Source organism: Puma concolor, chromosome B2 (genome assembly GCF_028749965.1).
Source record: "Puma concolor isolate L17-30 chromosome B2, mPumCon1.1.hap2, whole genome shotgun sequence".
NCBI lineage: Eukaryota > Metazoa > Chordata > Mammalia > Carnivora > Felidae > Puma > Puma concolor.
In genome coordinates this window covers 46,642,503-46,657,126 of record NC_141671.1, presented here as the reverse complement: position 1 = coordinate 46,657,126, position 14,624 = coordinate 46,642,503, and the positions used below count along the sequence as shown (strand labels likewise).

Sequence of the window (14,624 nt, the reverse complement as noted above, 5' to 3'; positions counted from 1 at the left end):
ATTCAGCTTATGACAGTGGTGCCGGAGGATCTTTTATGAGCATCCATGCTACTTTTCCCTTCCTGATGTTTTCTTCAGAAGTTAGGAATATAACCTGAACTACTCTAGCTTCCTAGTAGCACAGCTTGCTTTAAGGTATGCTAAAAAGGAGCAGTTAATTCAAACAAGCTCCATTCTATTATTTTTCAAGGATGTCTTCCTTGGGAAACCTCATTTTATGGGCATTTTGTTTGATTTGAAAATTGACAACTTGCATCATAAATCAGATGCTATGCTGCATGATAAGATATATATTATTAAATAAGGGTTAGGACGTTTTAAAAGCCAAAACAATTGAGACAGCAGTCCCAGTATCGTATCAGTGAGTTTAGAGGTACACAGTGGAAAGAAAGGGGAAGTTGCCAGAGGCATTTAAAATAAGGATCCCTAGGAAGGCCTGGGTAGCTCAGTCAGTTAAGTGTCTGACTTTGGATTTTGGCTCAGGTCATGATCAAGCCCCACATTGGGCTCCACACTGACAGCACAGGAATCTGCCTAGGATTCTCTCTCTACCTCTGTCTCTCTCTGCCCCTTCCCTGTACATGCCCAGGCTTTCTGTCTCTCAAAATAAGTAAGTAAACTTTAAAAAATTAAAAATAAAATAGGGATCCCTAAAGATAATATCATTAACCCAGTTAAAGTACTAGTTTATAACTAATATCAAGGGGTAGAAAATAATCAACCCATCTTATCAATTAAATGTATATTGGCTTAATTGAAAATGAAATCATGGTGCCAGGAATACAACTAGCACTTTTAATCTGCCTGGATTCCACTCAAAAGAGACTGGGAAAGTTTCCTCAAAACTCTTTACGGGAATAGGGCTTTCTATCAGAGGTACTTGCATCTGAAATTCTTTTATTTCTGTAAAGGAGCAGCTCCAATAGGAATGAGTGAGATAAATATATATAAATGTAGGTGAATGTCTGGGAATGAATGACCCAATAATAAGGGATGAAAAGGCCCTCATAATGAGGGGAAAGATTTGGAAATTAGCTAAAGTAAATTAGTTCAGAGACGGCAAGTTTTAGAATTATGTTCTGATTTGTTCTCCCAAGTAACTTCTATTTACTTGTTCCCCGGTATTACTTAATCTGTCAATGTGAGTATTTGCTCTTTAATTTTCCATTTTCCCTACATGTCCGAATGGTCTGGTTCAAACAAATTCTGAAGTAGCCAGACTGGCTCCGGCACAGCTATACCAAGACATGTCAACTGACTGCTAAGGATACAGCAGATGTTTCTACATAGACTCTGAACACCTTGTTCGGATTTTGTTTAGTCATTCATTCATTCAACGTACATTTTAGTGAGACAATCCTATATATCAAAACCTGTGCTGAACTCTGGAGAAACAAAGGCACATGATACTGAATCCCTGCCCTCCAAGCTGCAGAAATCAGTGGGCAAAAGCCCCATCTCTGGCATCAGACAGATCTAGGATGCCATCCTGGCCTTGTCACTTACTAGCTGTGTGATATTGGATACATGACATTATCTCTCTAAGCCCTGGCTTCTTCAGTTTAAAGTGGGGATAATAACTGTAGGTCATTGGAATGATTGAAATGAGAAACAAGTTTTCAGTAACTATACCAAAATAAGCAAGGGGTAAATCCTAGTGTTTATGCTTTGGAAGGAAGTTCCTTCCCTAGTGTTTAAAGGGAAGGAACACATTTTTTAAAATGAACACAATTAGGGGTGCCTGGGTGGCTCAGTCAGTTGAGCGTCTGACTTTGACTCAGGTCATGATCTCAGCTCTGTGAGTTCGAACCCCCTGTAGGGCTCTGTGCTGGCGGCTCGGAGCCTGGAGCCTGCTTCGGATTCTGTGTCTCCCTCTCTCTCTGCCCCTAACCCACTTGCATTCTGTCTCTGTCTCTCTCAAAAATAAATAAACACTAAAAATTAACACAATTAAATTGTAGGGGTCTCTAAAGTGGGGGCACCAAAGGTCTCTTATCTCAAGAACAAAAAGAATGACAATGAACCATCCTGCATGGTGAAACGATTGCTGGAATAATGAAAACCTGCAAGTTTAAAAATATTACCACTATTACAAATATTTTTGAGTGAGATCAAGGAATTTACTCCTTTCTGCTGAGTTAGAAGAGGGAACAGAATTAAATGATAGTAAATGATTAGGCTTCCGGAAAATTTCAAATTCTAAAGGTTGTTAGTAAAATTTATCACCCCAAAGACGTATTTTTAGAAGTATGACATGCAGCTTTCTTCCCTGGATGATTTGGATGCAGAGCTGACTGGAGCCAGGCGTGTGAAATCTTTAGGATATTGATGTGGGAATGATATGCAGAGTTGACAACGTGTAATAAACTATCATGGCAGAGATGGAAAGGTTGTAGTAAAAGGTCAGGAGAAGTTGGTAGCAGTTATATATATATTTTTAATAAGGAATGGGGTCTGTTCTGTCATTGTGGAATTGCAGTCTTTTGACTATAATATAAATTCTGTTTGCAAATTCTGCTTAGAATTGCAGCCTCCAAATCTTATGGTGCTATCGCATTGAAACTTGACAGCATTTCAGTTAATCAAATGCTATTTGACAGAATTTTGAGGACTTTGTCATTTGGAAAGCGTGTGGAAAATATTTGGAAATTTAAACCTGAAACTTCCTGAGTTTGTATTCCAAATTCAGAAGTCACTTGTTTGGATAAAAAAAAAAAAAAAATTCTAAGCACTATAAAACATGGAAGGAAATAAAATTGGAACATACAGATATCTGATATGCAGGTTCTAGACCAAGTGCCAGTAAACTTTTCTGTGAAACGGCAGGCAGTGCATCCACAGATGAGTACCGATAAAACTTTATTAACAAAAACAAGCAAGGGCCAGATTTGGGTGGTGGGCTTTAGTTTGCCAACCATTAGTTTAGTATTCTGCAGTCATATTTTCAAAATAATAATGTTTTTCTTCTTTTGAGTATCAGACACTCCCACATCAAATTTAGGTTACATATCTGTGTTTGTGTTCAGTCTTCAGAATACAACATCAAACATTTTAAAAATGCAACATCTAGAACTGCACTTAGACTGGGAAGACTCAAGTCTTCCTAGACAAACGAATTGCAGATTTGTACCAACTTGCATTCAGTTTAGAAAGGATCTGGGCACTGAAAGATGAAAAGATAGCCCCCGAAGAGATGAGGGTATGTGTGTGGCGTGTTAAAACTCTGTGGCAGCAAGGAGAAAAAATGTATTTTTCGTCTTCCACATTCAAAATTGTTCCCTTCATGAAAATGCCTCAGGATGCAAGCACAAAAATTAAAATATTAATGAAAATACATAAAACAGCAGCATTAAACTCACCTTCAGTGAGCCCTCATAAAATAAGACTAATACTGGACCCTGCAATCAGGCTCAATTGAGGAAAATGAGATTCCCCCTTCGTATTCCTTTCCCTCCTCTCCCCCTCAAGCCCCTGAGTTCTGCATTCTCATTCTCTGACATTGGAGGCAATTTCACTTTAGATCTGAGCTCCAGGGTCTAAGCCTAAGAACTCTGTCCTTCTGTCCCCCTCCCCTGGTTAAAGAGCATCTCTTCTTTTAATCTGAAAGCACTGGATATAACAGTTACAGTGCATCTGAGAAGCTGTATACCCTCGAGGAGGCAGACAGCCTCACTTCTATAAGTCCTTGGCATCTGGAGGCACGTTTTTCATTTGTGAATATTGTTATGAGCTCGGCACCTATTTTGGGTGGCATTTCTTAGAGACATTTTGCATAGCGAGAATAGCAAACACAGGCATGTATGTGAATTTAAGGGGTGGTAACACTTTGGATTTGAGATCCTATCCATGGCATACATTATAAAGCATGCTTTACAGCAGTGAACACTCTAAATACTTAAACGAAGAGTGAAGAAATGCACAGAAGATGCATGTATGTTTGAGGCAAAGCTTTGAGACTAAGATGAAAACGATGAGGAAATGGAATCTTGACATTCCCAGTACGAGTCTTCTGGTTTTGGACATCAGGAAATGCTGCCTCTCAGCATGAAAAGGATTATTAAATACTAAGGGAGGGAATGAATAACAATCCCCTAGCAATTTCCTGAGGTGTGTGCCTCAGATTGGCGTCTGGACATTACTAATACTGTTACAGATACTGAAAAGAACAGCTTGGATCAGAAAATTATGATTGTTAGAAAAGCCACTCTGGGAAGGCTTGGGATTGATATGGAAATTTATTGAAATGAAAAAAAAAATAACTTTAAAGACAAAAAGTGCTTGTGGCATATTTATGTATGTGAGAGATTATGTGCCTGCCTCCCCAGTAGTGAATGCCTTTAACATGGGTTTGCTTATGCCTTCAGGCTTTTTTATAAGTGTGCTTGTGTTTCAACAATTTGTCCCAACTATATTTGTTCCCTCACATTTTCACCTTATTCACTAAAGTTCAGTACACAGTACTTATTCATCCCTCAGTTCAGTACACAGTAACAGAAACTCAACAAGTATGTTTGATACATTAGGTAAGGAACGCCACTGACATTCCTCAGAAATCAGAGTAGACAACCATTTGGCAGTCTTTCTTTCTGGCCACTATTCCTCGGAGAAAAATTAAGCAAATGAGAAAATACAGACAACTGTTTGTGGTGCTGGATTTTATTGGCAGTTGTTTCTGATTAATTACTTTATTGATTGATGTAATATTTATTAAGTTTCCACGGTGTCAGATGTCTGCCTCGTGTTCTGACAAAGGCAAGACATGGAAACTGTGAAATTGAACTGCAGGGTAGAAAAATAAGAGGAAGAAACTGCAGTGCAGTGGCCTGGGTAAGTTGCCTGAAAGAGAGGTCCAGCAAACAGCTTCCAGAAAAGCAAGACGAGGTCAGTGATTTGGCTAGTAAGGCCAGCTTGTTCATTCTAGCCAGTCTCCATTTCTCAATCCAGAGTGTTAAGCTGCCATTCCCATCACACCTTTCAGCCCCTTTAGAGGGTTTGTTTTATAGGGAGCAGGGGCCAGCTAGCCCAGACATGGTTGGAATTTATCTTTCCATTGTATTGAATTGCATTTGCATTAGCCATCCTCATTTAAATATCAAATAACTAAGATTCCTGGAAGTAAGTGATTTCTCCAAGGACACAAAGCTGAAAAAGAGTGAACTAATTTTTCTGGCTCCGGGTTCCTGGTGTTTGTCTTTCTGAACGTTGCCCAGTTAGAGGCTATGTGGAACCATTTTTACTCCCGTTTGGGAAACTCCTGTTGATGGGCTTGGATTCGAGTTTAAAACTGATCTACATGGGTGGTGGTGGTAGGAGTGACAGATTTTCTTTCTCTTTTCTTGGAGTTAATCCATGAGAAAAGAACAAAGTGCTTCTACCAAACAACACATCACTGGCCTCTTGTTAATATCCCCACCGTTCATAGAGTGTGAACCTCAACAGAGACCAGTTTGTTTGGTTCCTACAGTTACGACCTTGCACAGCAATCTGCACAGCACGGAAACAGTGTTTCCGTGCATGTCTTAAACTATACCAGTCAGCAAAAGTATTTTTAGAGTTGCCTTTTTTCCCCAACAATCCAAACACTGACATGTTTTACTGGTTACAAAAATATTCACAAATAATTTCAAATGGCTTTTGAAAAGTTCAAAGAAACAGAAGAAAAGAAGAAAATAAAGGTATGTTAGCAGTTGTGAATGAATGGTTGCTAAAGCTTAAACTTCAAATTCAGATCAGTTTTCTGGATGCTGAAAGCTACAGCTTAAATTTAAAAAAAAAATTTTTTTGGGCGCCTGGGTGGCGCAGTCGGTTAAGCATCCGACTTCAGCCAGGTCACGATCTCGCGGTCCGTGAGTTCGAGCCCCGCGTCGGGCTCTGGGCTGATGGCTCAGAGCCCGGAGCCTGTTTCCGATTCTGTGTCTCCCTCTCTCTCTGCCCCTCCCCCGTTCATGCTCTGTCTCTCTCTGTCCCAAAAATAAATAAACGTTGAAAAAAAAAATTTTTTTTTTAATGCTTATTTATTTTTGACAGAGAGAGAGAGAGACAGAGCATGAGTGGGGGAGGGGCAGAGAGAGAGAGAGAAAGGGAAACACAGAATCTGAAGCAGGCTCCAGGCTCTGAGCTGTCAGCACAGAGCTCGACGTGGGGCTTGAACTCACAGACTGCGAGATCATGATCTGAGCCGGATGCTCTATCAACTGAGCCACCCAGGCACCCCTGAAAGCCACAGCTTAAAAAAGCATGACCTTCACAACAGGAATGATGTGGTTTTACCGGTTTTTTGTAGTACTGGGTCTTAAAGCATTGGTATACTGGACAGGAATTCCAGTGACAATTTTGGCAACCGCAGGGGGAAATTCTACGTAGCTGTGGCTATCAGCAACCGGTGATGAAAATTGAGAGCACAACAATGAAACATTTTAATGTTGAAAGTTCTGTGAGATGGCTAAACCAAAAGGGCCAGGGTATGTAGATCTGTTGTGTTCTAACCGGTAGCAAAGAGAGATTTTAACAAATTCGACAGCCGGTGGGTGGCCTGTCCATTATGCAGTCTCCACCAAGTGTTACTTTATTTAGCTAAGCATTTGGCAAGAGTTGGATTCCAGAGTGTTTGAAGTTGCATGCTTTGATAGGGAACTGAAGACCTGATGTCCTATATTACAAAGTATGGGAGGGTGAACACTTTTGGAAACCAGAGGAGGGCTGATATCCCAGTCTGAAAAGGGATAGTCTGACAAAATTATCAATGGGAAGAGAGGCTCCTGGATGGCTCCATCAGTTGAGGGTCCGACTTTGGCTCGGGTCATGACCGCAAGCATCGTTATCAGGCTCTCCGCTGTCAGCACAGAGTTCCTTCGGATCTTCTGTCCCCCTGTCTCTCTGCCCCTGCCCCCCCTCCAATAAATAAACATTAAAAAAAATAACCTATCACCTGGAAAAGACTTGCTTCCTCTTAGTCTACAGACGTACCTCATTTTATTGTGCTATGCTTTATTGTGTGTTATGGATACTACCTTCTTTTAGAAATTACCGTTTCTGGCAACCTGTTGAGCAAGTCTGTCGGCACCATTTTTCCAACAGCATTTGCTCCCTTTCTATCTCTGGCTCACATTTTGGTAATTCTTGCAATATTTCAAACTTTCTCATTATTATCGTATTTGTTATGGTGATCTGTGACCAGGGATTACCGCTCGTTGAAAGGTCAGATGATGGTTAGCATTTTTTAACAATAATATAGTTTTAATTAAGGTATGTATGTTGTTTTTCAGACGTAACACTACAGCACATTTAATAGATCACAGAAGGGTGTTAACGTAACTTTTATTGCACCGGGAACCCAAAATGTTCATGTGACTTGCTGTATTGTGATATTCGCTTTATTGCAGTGGTCTGGAACCAAATCCACAATATCTCCGAGGTATGCCTTTACTCACTGAATTGAACTTGTCACTGCTAAGCTCCCTAAGAACCAGTTTTTAAAACAAAGTGCATCTCACTGTTACCCAACAAAACTAGTCATTTACATGTAATGAGCTGACATTTGGATTTTAGTTAAAAAATGATATTCATAAGGGATACCTGCCATAATCAACACCATGGATTTTTGTATATATATTAAAGATGCAGTTTTCCAGATATTTAAAAATAATGGTACCTCTCATCCATGCTTCACCAAAATGAGATTTTGCTTCTTCCTAGGAGCAGCAGTGAAGCAGTATGGTGGGGCACTGTAAGTTAGAAGATTGGATTAGAATCTTGACTCCGTCTCTTATGAGATGAGTTGCTTTGGGCAGGCCACTTGACTTCTCTCTGTAAAATGTGAATAAGAATTATATCGATTCTAGGGGTATCTGGGTGGTTCAGTTGGTTAAGTGCCTGACTTTGGCTAAGGTCACGATCTCACAGTTCATGGATTCTTGCCCCACATTGAGCTCTGTGCTGACGGCTCAGAGCCTGGAGCCTGCTTTCGATTCTGTGTCTCCCTCTCTCTCTCTCTCTGCCCTTCCCCCTCCCCTCTCTCTCAAAAATAAATAAACATTTTTTAAAAATTAAAAAAAGAATTATATCCATTCTGAGGCACCTGGGTGGCTCAGTAGGTTAAGCATCTAAGTTTGGCTCAGGTCATGATCTTGCAGCTTGTGAGTTGGAGCCCCATGTCAGGCTCTGTGCTGACAGCTCAGAGCCTGGAGCCTGCTTTGGATTTTGTGTCTCCTTCTCTCTCTGCCTCTCCCCTGCTCCTGCTCGCACTCTCTGTCTCTCTCAAAAACAAATAAACATTAAAAAAATCATATCCATTTCAAGGAGTGGTGGAGGGAATTAAAGAATAGGAAAACACCTGCAAACTCATCTGGCATATACTACAAATAATAAATAGACTTTGTGGTTTTTTTCTTCCTTATTCTAGACCCACTCTTTTCCAAAATATAAAGTTATTCAGAAAACAGTCATTGTTCATAATTTAGAAGCATCCTGTTGGCCCTCAAATTTATACCTGATCGTCACAACTTGCTCTTTATGAGAACGACAAAGGAAGGCACACTTGATATTTTTCCTTTCGTTCCTGACTCCCATGAGACACAAAAGATCTACTGACGCTATGAGTGCCCCTGAAAGAGGGAGGAAAGGAATTGCCTGTGGACCGTGGCGGCAATACTTTCTGCTACTCCGTGTGTTACAAGGACAAAGTTAGGATGAGTACTTCTCAGGGATCCATTTTGGCATCTTCAGAGCAAATGAGAATAGAATTATTGTAAATAAAAATGGAAGAAAGCAAATTAAAAGGTAAGGGAAGTGTGGGAAAAGAGGGAAATCGGTCTGCTGTGATTTATAGGCCATCCTGATCATTCTGTGAGTGGCGTGGTCTCAGTTGTATGAGACTGACTCATGCGTGCTCCTAAATTAAGAATTAGGGTCATTAGCGTCATTAAATTTTTGGACTGGTAAGGACCTTAAAGATTGCCTATTCTCTTGCTACTCAAAGTAATATCCACTAACCCACAGTATCATCATCCCTGGAGCATGTTAGACATGCAGAATTTCAGAGTCCATGTCAGACTGACTGATTCAGGATCTGTGTTTCCAGAAGATTCCCAGGGGATTATTAATGTACACAAAAGTCTGAGAAACAACGGCCAGGTTCTGTAGCCATCCCATTTTCATGCAAGCTTCAAAACTGATATGCACATCTTATATTGTCATCTGAGTCCCTGATAAAAAGTGTTCGTGGAAGCAATGAACAAGGTTGAAGACAGAACTCTTCAATATGCCTGTGAAAAAAATTCTCTCAAGCCTCATCTGATGTAGTGGCTAAATCAGCATCTTGTTCAGTAATACAAATTCATGTAATTATTAACTATCGTCATCCAAAACGTTTTCTCCATCTTTTTTGCAGTAATATCACGAGAGACATTTTAATGGTGCAATATATTATACATACAGAAGAATATATAAGAGATACGTGTAGTTTAAAGCACAATTATCAAGCAAACACCATGTAAACATCACCAGGGTGAAAACATAAATCACTGCCAGCAGCTCAGCGTTCCTGTGGCAGCTATTTGCAGCCATTTCCCCTTACCTTGAGTACTACTAGCTGCTAAAGGAATGACTTCTATGATAACCTCTTTCCCTTGTTTTCCTTTATAGTTTTTCCACCTAAGCATACATTTCTAAATAATAGGATTGTTTCACCTGTTTCTGAGCGCTATGTAAATGGAATTCTATAATGGAATTCTATGGTGGTGTTCCATGCTAACATCACTCAACCTTACATTTGGGTGATTTATCCATGTTGATTTGTTTAGTTTTGATTAGTTCCTTTTCATCGCTGTCATAGAATTTCATTGAGCACTAATTTCACTATTCTAATACTCATAAGCATTTGTGTTGTTTGCTCTTTAGGGCCATTGTAGGCAATACCACAGGTAATATTTGTGTACCTGTCTCCCAGGGCATGTATGCGAAATTTGTCGAGGCTGCCTCACCAAGAGAGGAATCCCAGAGGCGTGGAGTCTTTGCATCTTCAACTTTACTTAATCATGCCTGAAGTCTTGCAGTTTACGAGTGGTTCTAGCAATTTACATTTTGAAAGAATAGGTAAGAGTCCCGACACTGCCTGTAAGGGACTTTTTCAGTGGCTGCCTTGATAGAGTCCCGGTGCAGTAGGTCCTCTGCAATTCCCTGATACATCTACCTGTGATTCTGTTTAACAACAAAAACAAAAACAAACAAACAAACAAAAACAGCTCAAACCAGCATCTCGTTATCCCTACCCCTTATCTTAATTGCTCATCCACCAGTACCTGAAATATCAGGCCTCAAATCAACATCGATCTTTATAGAAGCGTGTCAGAAATTCGCCTATCCTTTTGTCAACCCAAATTCCGTTTGCCCACTGCCAAGCTTCTGATCCCTCTCTGTTCACTGTGGCTGCATCAACATCACTGTTGGCAGCTCCGGGTCTCCTTCTCATGTCCTGGAACAGTGGGTGGTAATTAACCCAAACAATTTAGAGGCATCATTCAACAATGTTTTTAATCATCTTTTATTCCTTCCTCAGCTTCAGTTCCTTTTTCCCTGTATTCTTCCCACCCCTTCATTCTCCTGGAAAGAGAACACAGAAACTAAACAGTGGCTTTATTCTTCATTTTTTTTTTCTTTTTGGTCAGCCACCAAGAGCTACGTTACTAGCCCAAAGCAGAGGACCTCTTTCTTCTCTTATCTTCTTGGTCCAAACAAAGAAAAACAAAACAAGTCAAATATTAACACCAAACAAAAAGAACTTTTTTTCTTACCTTTAGCATTTGGTGCCTTATTTTAAGTTTAGCCTTCTGAACACTATTCTCATAGATCCATGATGTTCTTTTTTTTTTTTTTTTAATGTTTATTTATTTTGGAGAGAGAGAGATAGAGCATGAGGGAGGGGCAGAGAGAGAGGGAGACACAGAATCTGAAGCTGGCTCTAGGCTCTAAGCTGTCAGCACAGACAGCTGGGCTTGAACTCACGAACCACAAGATCATGACCTGAGCTGAAGTCCGATGCTTAACCGACTGAGTCACCCAAGCATCCCCATGATGTTCTTTTAAATTGTCTCCTTATTTACATTTTTGGACATTTCCTTATAAAAGGTAACCTAATTGGAGAACATTCTATGCCACCTCATTTTCTGTAGGTTCTCCCCTTTCCTTCCTCAGTGCAATGATTTCTATTTGCATAGCCTGCGTGATATATTTAAGCCTTTTCCAACCTTTGAGCTTTCTTTTTCTGTTATGGAGTTGCATGTCATAGCTTCTGTCAACTTTTTCTTTGAAACTCTTGAAGTCTCCTTTCTGAAGTTCACAGTGCATGTCTGACTAAGCCCAAGCATGAGATTTAAGAAAAAAAAGAAAAAAAGACACAAATTTGTGCTCACTTCCTCTGTGATAAAAAGGACCCTTGGCTTCCCGAATGTGTGTACCTCTACATTTCTTCAGTGTGACAGGTTTTCCTTAAGTGCTTTCCTACTTCTTCACCTTCGCACTTTCTCATTTTCTCCTGGGTGCCAGTGAGCCTCAGTCTGTCTTATAATCATATCATAACCTCTTCTCATTAAATGTTAATCTCTCTTGATCCCCTTCTTTTAGCCATCCTCTGCTGACATGCACATACTTAATTTCTTGGGAACAACCACAACCAAAATATGAAACTTCTTGCCGTGTTTCTGGTGTGAAATTTGACTCATTGCCAATGAGCTGACCTTGAAGCTCAGGAGAAGGACGTTCTTGGCAGTGGTTCTCAAGCTTGAGCATGTGTTGGACTCACCCAAGGGCTTATTAAAACACACATTGCTGAGCCCTACCTACTCCCTGGGTTTGTGATTCTGACAGTTTGGAATTCTATAAAGTTTTCAGGTGGTGTTGATGCTGCTGGTTCAGAGAACACGCTTTGAAAACCATTGTAATGGAGTGAAGTATTAGATTCTCCTGAAGGGATTGGTTTTCCTAATCCAGAACAACCCAACTTGTCCTCATACTTGGTTATTTATTAGAAATGGTAGAGCCTGAGCTGTTTGTGTGGAGTCACGGGTTACCATCTTCCAAGTAAGTGTGTCAAGGGTATGTTATGTGTATGAGGAAAAATCATGATATTTCAATGTATTTCTCTGCAAAATGAAGAGGTTGCTAGTCATTTACTACGCAGACGATAAGGGGAAAAAATGATTCAAAGAAGAAAAGTAAAGAAAAAGCAGTTACATTTTGCATTTGATACATATTTTAGGGTACAAGAATAGTACAGCATCGGGAAGAAGTGGTTTGACTCTTCGAAAAATATGTCCTCCCCTTTTCTGGGTGGGGGTGGGGGAAGGTGGACACAGAAAGTGCACAACAACTGTTCTAGAGAGGAAGGTACTTTGCTGCTTCTGATAAGGTAGCTCACTGCCCGGATACCTTTAACTACATCTTACTATTACTCCGTTCTTTGTGATGTGATTATTACTCAGTTCTTCTAATCACTGGTTGGAGCGTGAGATGAGTCAGTGAAAAGTAAGAGTTTCATTGACTGCCAAGGGAGTTTATTCTGATAAGAGGTGGTGCCGACAGTAATGACGGCTTGAGTGATGGAACTGCTGACCGATCTGGAAAAGTGCACAGGGCGCCAATGCTCCGAAGGGAAAGAAGCAGCAAAGGAGTGGAGAGCATTCGGTCCGAGGACCCCCTTTCTCCCACCCCAGCACTCTCCCTGTTACACTTTTCAAGTATGTTTCAAAATTTCAAACCTCCATTCAAATATTAACGACAATGTAATTGTCTGAAATCACAAAATATAAAAAAAAAAATGGAATGCTTTCCCACCCTCAGCTTTGTCCTATGAGATGTTAGCCAAAAGTTTCCTGAGTAATCTTCATTTTTTCTAAGGAGCTTAAAAAAATTCCCATCAGTCAACCGCTGATCTTTACGTTCAGGCTTTAATTCTAATCCCTTTCGGTGAAAGCCGGAGCCCGAGGCCCCACCTTACCAGGTTCTGCTTTCACAACCACGCGTGGTCTCCTAGAAATGACTGTCCTTCTGCATCTCTCTTTATCCAGAGGTGCCTTCATTGAGGTCTAAATCTGCCTGCTTAACACTTGCCATTTCAGGTCATATGAACCTGTGGGGGTTTTGTTTTGTTTTTTTTCTAGAATAACAATGACTATTTTAGCTGTCTGTCACACAAAAGAAATCCCACAACTAATTTTAGTCAAAAGTACACAGTATGCTTAAGCTGTCTCTTTTTCTCCAACATTCAGGATCCCAGAGTTTTCTGTAAAATGTAATGCCCCCCTCCCTGGGGCCCAGAGTTCCTCAAGGGGTGCCTCATATTTGACTCTTCAGAACCTACTTACTTAATGAGCCTGTCTCTCAGGCCTTTGCTTTCTGCTTTCCAAGGTAACAGATTGCTGTTCTGGGCTGACCTGTGAGTGAGAAAGAAATAGAATCCACACTAATCATTCCCATTCGGAATTAATATTCTTAAAGGTGATTTTCTGGGGAATGTTGCCCAACCCACAATATGTTGTCTAACGCACAATAACAGCACCTCATGGTAAAAATCTCCAGCCCACATCAGAGGTAAAAGCAAAGCTATGGAAATCAATGGAAACGATATTTGAGAGAAGGCAGAAGTCGCGTCAATACACTTGGTGCTCGTCCAGCTACCATTTTGCCACAAAGAGAAAAATGCGAATTACCTGGATCCCATCCATCTGCCTGCTCCTTTTATGTGTTGCTCTTCTCTGCTGTGGTAAGCCAGCATTACAAGTGTCCGCACATCTGGAGGAAGAGTTTCCAGAAAGCATAGTATTTTTTAAAGGCTTCCCTGCACCGCCGGGCATTGAGAAAGACCATGCATACGGCAGGGGTGTTGCTTACCACGTGAGCTCCACTAACTCTACACTAACTCTACAGATGAAAAGTGAAGTCCTGTACCACTTGATCGGGAGGTGCGGGCAGGGCAGTGCTCCTTGAGATGTTTTTTGCTCAAGTTGAATGGAGGCCGATCACCGGTGGGAGAAGAGAGACTGTGGTACAGGACTTCTAAGTTACAAAGCCACTTAGTTTTCTTTATAGTCACAGATAGAAGAGGGTGCCAGGCTTTAAACAGTAACAGAAAGGATGGAAAGAGTACGAAGCATCACATTTTTTTTCCAGAGGCCCGGGAGCTTCTCACTCCCAGCTTCTGGCGATCTCCACAAACATACAGTAGCACCCCCCTCCTGCCCCACTTTCCATCCCTGGTTTCACTTTCTGAGGCTTCCGTGCCCCGTAGTCATCCAGTCTGGAAGCAGATGATCCTCCTGAGGAATCCTCAGAAGGTCAGTAGCAGCCTCACACTGTCACAACGCCTGCATCACTCCCCCCACTTCATCTCATCACGTGGGCATGTTATCATCTCACCTCATCACAAGAAGGGGGAGTGCGGTACCTGAAGATATTTTAAGGGAGAAAGCACATTCACATAACTTTTTATCACAGTATATGTTGTAAATGTTCTATTTAATTATTAGTTATTGTTGTTACTCTTTTACTATGCCTAATTTATAAATTAATCTTTATCACAGGTATGTATGCATAGGAAAAAACATAGTGCATATAGGGCTCAGTGCTATGCG

At 40.8% G+C, this 14,624-nt stretch overlaps 1 protein-coding gene across 3 annotated transcripts in view; it reads left to right on the top strand.

The window, feature by feature from the left end:
- PTCHD4 (patched domain containing 4) overlaps positions 1-14,624 on the top strand; it is a 181,911-nt gene that overhangs the window by 23,081 nt on the left and 144,206 nt on the right. The window lies entirely within an intron of this gene.